This window comes from Patiria miniata, unplaced genomic scaffold (genome assembly GCF_015706575.1).
Source record: "Patiria miniata isolate m_02_andy unplaced genomic scaffold, ASM1570657v1 HiC_scaffold_23, whole genome shotgun sequence".
In the NCBI taxonomy this organism is placed as follows: Eukaryota; Metazoa; Echinodermata; class Asteroidea; order Valvatida; family Asterinidae; genus Patiria; species Patiria miniata.
In genome coordinates, this window is record NW_024037062.1 from 9615797 (window position 1) to 9623489 (window position 7693).

Below are 7693 nucleotides of genomic sequence, written 5' to 3' on the forward strand. Positions count from 1 at the left end.
GGACAAATATTTAGTTCTATAACAAATTTGAAATAGTAAGACTTTGTTTAATCTTTGTAAACAGAACGCCAAGCACCCACGTGTACTGGTGTGCCATTCAATAAAGTGAATCATCAATGAAAGAGAAATAAAGTATTGGCTCAAGAAATTGCCAAAAGTCAAATTATTGCTTCAATGTGTGCTTTTGTGTGTGATCTGAGAATACTGTATGTTTTTTTTATCAAAACAGGGCAAAAGTTAAGTTTTTATCACAGATTCAAATCGGTAAGGGATTAGCCTTGTATTTGTATCAAAAATGGACGAAAACAAGTTTTCATCACAATTTGTATCACAATGGGGGAAAAAGTTCAATTTTATCAAATTCAAAACTGTTGGGTCAGCCTCGCATTGTTATCAAAAACTGACGAAAGGGATAAGTCTTGCATTTTAATCAAAACAGGGCAAAAATTAAATTTTTGTCAGAAATTCAAAACGATAAGGGGTAAGCCTTGCATTTTTATCAAAAATAGGACGAAAACAACATTTTATCTAACTTTCAAAACTGTAAGGGGTCAGCCTTAAATTTGTATTAAAAAGAAAAAAAACCTAATTTTTATCACAAATTCAAGTGGTTAGCCTTGTATTTTTATCAAAATGGGGGAACGATTTAAAAGTTTTTACAAGTGGTAAGGGGTTAGCCTTGTGCATTTTTATCAAAACGGAGCCAAGTTAAGTTTTTTTATCAGAAATTCAAAACGGTAAGGGGTTAGCCTTGCATTTTTATCAAAATAGGGCAAAGTTAAGTTTTTAATTCAAAACAGTAAGTGGATGCATTTTTATCGAGATATTGAACAATTTTTTTTCAGTCAAAACTCAAAATGGTAAGGGGGTTAGCCTTACATGTTTGTTAAAATATGTGTAGGACAAAATTTTTCATCGAAAATTCAAAACGTTAAGGGGTTATCCTTGCCTTTTTATCAAAATTCAGCAGTACCAAATATCAAAAATATCAAAAGAAGACCATTATTATTTTATCAAAAATTCTTTTGAAATGGTAAGGGATTAAACCTCGCAATTTAAACAAAATTCAGAAAAATAAATATTGAAGTACAGAAAGCACAAATTATATGTACATGTAATAATTTTGACCTACTCAGTGAAAAGTGCTCACATGTTGCACGATGCAATTTCAGAGGATTTCTTTGTAAAAAAAAAAAGGGCAAACCGAAAAACAAAGCGTTTTCATGTAGCAAATGTTCCGAGTTATATTTCTCAGCATAAAATTTGGAAGGCCTTGCCCTGTAAGAAAACCGTCGGTCTGCATTTTCATTTCAGAATTTTGTCTGTGAAATTGAACGCCAAGTCACCGGTAGTAATTGCAGAATCTATGAAGAATTGAAGATATGATGCATCATGTAATCATTGTTCACTAAGCAGGTTAATAGCTGCAAGAAAGACAAAGTTACACTGTGATTCATGTTCATTGAGCAGGGCCCAATTTCACGGCGCTGCTAGGCACACGGTTTTACGCTAACAGAGCCTCCGTCTATTTCTTGGAGACCGTAAGCATTAAAGCAAAGCAAAAGGCACGCTTACTACAGAGGAAACAAATCTGCTTAACTTGCATAATGTAGCAATAGAAATCTCCACGCATGCGCGGCCGTTAGCACATCAGCGCCGTGAAATAGTGCTTAAGGTAAGCACATTTTCTGCTATGCTAAACACAACTTTTCTGCTAACTGTTAGGCAGCGCCATGAAATTGGGCCCAGGTCAAAAGATCCTGGTAAGGTTGGTTTAAACAGGGCCACCACGAGAAGGTCCCAGGATACCAGCCCCAAACACGCTTTCAGTATCGTCAGGTCCATTGCTGGATAAAAGGTAGGCCCCGGAGGGCCAGACACAGTTATCGACTGTCCGGTACGCTCCCCCAACCCCGAAGGATCAGGAGAGTACCCTAACCTATATGCGTGCCCCCCTCAGTTCATCCCCCATTACAGGTTCATGCGTTCTGAGGAAGTAGCAGCGTGTGCCGGCTCTGAATACAGGGCCACGCCCCTATAAAAGAGGGACGCACTACCTGCTCCTTTACAGCACGGCATCCTAGGGTTTCCAGGCCGCTGCGTAGGACCCACGCCCCACGTGGATGGCGGACCTTCCACGCGGACGCAACTCGCCCCTTAGAACTGGGTTTACTCCGCTGTACCAATCGGAGCACCAGTCCAACCCCGATTAACTGGGTTTACGCCGCACCTCAACCGAAGCACCAGTCCCGCTCCGATTAACCGGGTTGCGCCGCACCTCAACCTGAGCCCCAGTCAAAACTCCAGTTAGTAATCGATTCCGCCGCACCACCTTATACTGGGCTTGCGCCGCACTTTTGAAGCACCAGTAAAACTCCAATCGCCCGACGTGCTCAATTTGAGCCGATGATCTGTGGAGAAACCACCACCCCACACAAAACCAACCACCACCGACCCCACAACCGCAACATGTACCAGAACATACACCAGAGGAAGAGCGCGCTGGGATGCAATTAAACATTTAGAGTCTGACTCACTCTGAACAACCCATCGAACGACTCCACTTGCCGACTGTACTTGGGTCTTGAGATCCAGGGTCTTGAGATCCAGGGTCTTGGGTGTTCACTGGCTCAATTTGAGCGCTAATGGCTGAAAGAAAATGGTTAGTCCTACCTTAGTGAACATATCTACATGTAGCTGACTTGTTTCGTGATAAGTTTAATCAACGGCTGAACAAAATGGTTGGTCCCACCTAATAGTGAACACACCTGGCCGACTTATTTCATGCTGGCTGGCTGGCTAGCTGGCTGGCTGGGCTGGCTGGCTGGCTGGCTGAAATTTTATCAACATTTGACAGAAATTAATTTTTATCAAAATTAACATGGTAAGGGCTTAGCCTTCCATTGTTATTGAAATGGACTGAAACATAAGTTTCATAAAAAAAAACAAAGGGGTTGGCTTTATCTTGCAATGCTACATGTATCAAAACTGGACCAAAATTGCTTTAAATTGAAATTCAACCATTTTACTTTCAGAAAAAGTTGGTTTTTTAAATTCAAAATGGTAAGGGGATATATTGTAGCCTTGCATTTTGTATCAAAATCACACAAAAATAAATGTGATCACAAATTCAAAATCATAAGGGGTTATGAGCCTTATGTTTGAGCCTTAAATATGACAACTATTTTTCCAAAGATTCCACATCATAAGCCGTTAGATGTAGCCTTGCATTTTGTATCAAAATGGGACAAAATCAATTTTTATCACAAAATTAAATTCGTAAGAGTTTAGCCTTGCATTTTGATCAAAATTGTACTAAAAATAAGTTTAATCAATGACTGAACCAAATGTCACGTCCTACATGTACCTTAGTGAACACATCTGGACGACTCGTTTCTTGCTGGCTGGCTGGCTGGCAGGCTGGAACACTGGCTGGCAGGCTGGCTTGCTGGCAGGCCAGCAGGCTGGCTGGCTGGCTGGCATGCTGGCAGGCCGGCAGGCTGGCTGGCTGGCTGGCAGGCTGGCTGGCTGGCTGGCTGGCAGGCTGGCTGGCTGGCTGGCTGGCTGGCAGGCCGGCAGGCTGGCAGGCTGGCTGGCTGGCAGGCTGGCTGGCTGGCTGGCTGGCTCCCCGGCTGGCAGGCTGGCTGGCTGGCTCCCCGGCAGGCTGGCTGGCAGGCTGGCTGGCAGGCTGGCTGGCAGGCTGGCTGGCTGGCTCCCCGGCAGGCCGGCAGGCTGGCTGGCTGGCTTGCTGGCAGGCCGGCAGGCTGGCTGGCTGGCAGGCTGGCTGGCTGGCAGGCTGGCTGGCAGGCTGGCTGGCAGGCTGGCTGGCTGGCAGGCTGGCAGGCAAGCTGGCTGGGTGCGTGCATGCGTAAAAGGAAACATGCAGTGGAAATTCAGCTCATCTTGTTTTCATGCACATTACTACATGTATGTGTTGCAACAATACATACTAGATCTTAATATATAACCGACATACAGATCCTTGTCATTTGATTGGTGGAACTCGCATCACGTGGCATTCGTAAGAGTTTAGCCTTGCATTTTGATCAAAATTGTACTAAAAATAAGTTTAATCAATGACTGAACCAAATGTCACGTCCTACATGTACCTTAGTGAACACATCTGGACGACTCGTTTCTTGCTGGCTGGCTGGCTGGCAGGCTGGAACACTGGCTGGCAGGCTGGCTTGCTGGCAGGCCAGCAGGCTGGCTGGCTGGCTGGCATGCTGGCAGGCCGGCAGGCTGGCTGGCTGGCAGGCTGGCTGGCTGGCAGGCTGGCTGGCTGGCTGGCTGGCAGGCTGGCTGGCTGGCTGGCTGGCTGGCTGGCTGGCAGGCCGGCAGGCTGGCAGGCTGGCTGGCTGGCAGGCTGGCTGGCTGGCTGGCTGGCTCCCCGGCTGGCAGGCTGGCTGGCTGGCTCCCCGGCAGGCTGGCTGGCAGGCTGGCTGGCAGGCTGGCTGGCAGGCTGGCTGGCAGGCTGGCTGGCTGGCTCCCCGGCAGGCCGGCAGGCTGGCTGGCTGGCTTGCTGGCAGGCCGGCAGGCTGGCTGGCTGGCAGGCTGGCTGGCTGGCAGGCTGGCTGGCAGGCTGGCTGGCAGGCTGGCTGGCTGGCAGGCTGGCAGGCAAGCTGGCTGGGTGCGTGCATGCGTAAAAGGAAACATGCAGTGGAAATTCAGCTCATCTTGTTTTCATGCACATTACTACATGTATGTGTTGCAACAATACATACTAGATCTTAATATATAACCGACATACAGATCCTTGTCATTTGATTGGTGGAACTCGCATCACGTGGCATTCGTTATTGCTCCCATTCATGCCGCGGCTCAAAAAGTACTATCCGCCCATGGGGAATGGGAAATACTAATCAACAGTTAGGATCATGACGCGGTATTTGTGTGCAAATGCATGTTGGTGTGCGCGTTCAGCGTTGCGCGTAGCGCTTATTGTTCCAAGGAGCCAGCGCTACAGCGTTAGGTTCAAACATTTTCGTGAAGGGGTGGTTTGGAAGAGAGAAATACATTTTCCTCCAGTTATGTATTGAAAAAAAGTTCAAAAAATATCAAATGACAAGGATCTATGTCAGTTATATAAAACAAATATTGAGTGGCTTTAAATTGTGAAATGGGAGGAATATTATCGCTCGGTAAAATCTGGACTTTTCCAGTTCACTCGGCTTCGCCTCTTGTAATGGAAAAGTCCACATTTTACCTTGTGATAATATTCCTCCCATTCCACGCTGAGCCACTCAATATTTGTATAATACATGTTTTCATTGGAAGTGACAAGAAAGTGGTAGTTTTTCAATTATTAGCAAATCCTTTCATCAATACATGTAAGAGGGCGCTATTTTGGTTTTGTCACTTAAGGTACTCCTTGTCAAAAGTGCATATGAACAGTACAAAAACTGCTCCTTCAAATTTACCCACAAAAAAAGTTTTGAAGAAATATTGGTCACTACTATTGTCCAAACAAGCTGTTTAAAAATGATAAACAAGTATAAAGTGGAATTTACTCCAAGAAAATGAAGAAAAGTTTGATATATATCTGTACACAAAGCTATGGGGACACTACTGTTCTGCCTTGAATGACATCACCCATTGGCTTATGAATATGGAAATTTTCATTAGCATAAAAATTAAAATGTTGAAATTTCTTCCCTTTACTGCTACAAAAGAGGTGGAAAGTCATAGTTACATGGTAAGAAAGCTGTTTTTAATGTATTTAAGTCATTAAAATCCCATTACATGTTCCCTTTAAAGTCATTCGAGATATATTATGGAAGACAATTCCATAACAACAGTAACTTGAAGAATGACTCTTTGTTCTTAGAAGAATTTAGTCAGTTGGCATTGGGTGGCGGAGGAGGACGAATGGTGATGGTTGGTGGAGTTAGCGTTTGGCGGTCCAAGAGGAAAGATGTAATTTGGGAGTTGTAATCACGAAGTGGCTATTGTTATGGCAGTCGTTGTTTAGCGCCATCTACGATACATTTTGATAAGCACGCAGGTATATAATTATTTGTTTCCCCATGTTTTAGCGAGCAGTGTGACAGCTCAGTTGATAGAGGGTAGGATTTTTCACCGCGAGGTTGCGGGTTCGCATCTCAGTTTTGCACTCAATTTTTTTTTCCTTTTCTAACCTGAGGCTTTGGAGGATATTTTTTAAAAGGGAAATAAAGTCCGAATTTCATAACGTTCAAATTCTCTTTTTTCCTTCTAATTTTATATTTTCTTCTCATGTTTTTATAAAAGTTGCAGTCTACCGTAACGATACAAAATGGGAAATGCGTTACGGCTGCTGTAACGATAGCCACTGCGTTGTAATAAAGTTTAAAGAGATTTTGCAAACATGACAAAGTGTGACTGAATGTCTTCGTTCAAGAATCATCCAGAAATTCCCCTCCTCCACTTCACACCAATTTTTTCCTGGTATCTGTTCGGAAACAATGTTGCAACGTGACGCCAATTTTGAAACAAAGACAACTTCTTTCTGTTCTTGAAATTGACACTTGTTAGTGTTACCAATACCATTATGTTAAAGGTGTCAACATTATTAGGAACGCAATTCCCTTCGGCACATGGGCGTCGCGAGGGGGCGTCTTTTACATTTTGTACAGTCAGACAGCTACTTTTTTTTTACATGCAGTGCTTGCAAATTTGACCTCATTTTTCCTCACCATTTTTATCCATACTTTAATTGAAATTGTTCCCACAAGTTCTCCAGTGTGGCCAGTAGTTCCTACTAAATTACTTAAGGTGAAAATGCGTAACTTACTCTGCATTCTTGTGATGGTTGTTGACGTCCGTTACATCGTCCGGCTTGCCCGCGAACAACAAATGGCGGAACAACCACGTGCGCGCGCCGTCGTTTTGAGTGTCATCCCATGGGGGCGCCCCACTTACTAACCAAATTATTGAAGGCCTAAAAAAAAGGTTTTGCACCACAAAACTTGCTAATTAATTAAACAAATAAATGTGATACAGATTTACACAGATTAAGTCTGTTGTTTCCTTTTGCTCAAGCTTCCTAACCATTTGAAAATTTAAAATTGATAATCGCATTATGTCTTCCATAAATATTTTGTGCCTTTTCTTAAAAAGAAGTTCAGGTTTGAAAATTCATGTTAACATGATTACTCCGTGATGCAAAAAATGCTTAAGTGAGCCTTCATTTATCGATCAAATTAGCGATTTAGTTGGTCGAGAACTGGAGTAAAAGAACACATTTTATTAGACTCAAATTAAATATAGACTTAGGTTTTCTGAAAGGGATTCCCCAGGCGCGGTTCTAGAACCAATATTTTGTGGGGGCTAGCAGGGTGAATCCAGATTTTTTTCAGGGAGGCGTGCTGAAATGTAGACCGGTTATTTTCTCCAGACACTTAGGCCTCCGAAAATCAATAGGGGGGGGGGGGGGGGGGGGGGGGGGGGGGGGGGGGGGCTCATAAAATCCTAAAATCATTCACACTCTATTAACTACAAATGCACCCTTGTCACGACTTTCTTTAGGGGGAGACCGTTCGCATGTACATCACAATCCTTCTTTTTGATAATGCAATTTCTTTTTACGGAATTTCTTTTTGGGTGGCTAGACAAAATGTTGGGGGGGCTAAAGCCCCCCCCCCCCCCCCCGTAGAACCGCGCCTGGGATTCCCCCATGAAACTCTGCCTTCACTTATTTGAATAACAATCATGA

At 43.9% G+C, this 7693-nt stretch overlaps 1 long non-coding RNA gene across 1 annotated transcript; it reads right to left on the reverse strand.

Annotated features, from left to right (window-relative positions):
* Nucleotides 1-2437: 2437 nt before the first annotated feature.
* Nucleotides 2438-2835, reverse strand: LOC119731119. The gene is made up of 2 exons (XR_005271432.1): nucleotides 2753-2835; nucleotides 2438-2649 (listed from the first exon to the last, which is right to left on the reverse strand). It is a non-coding gene; the product is annotated as an uncharacterized LOC119731119 (long non-coding RNA).
* Between the last annotated feature and the right edge of the window lie 4858 nt (nucleotides 2836-7693).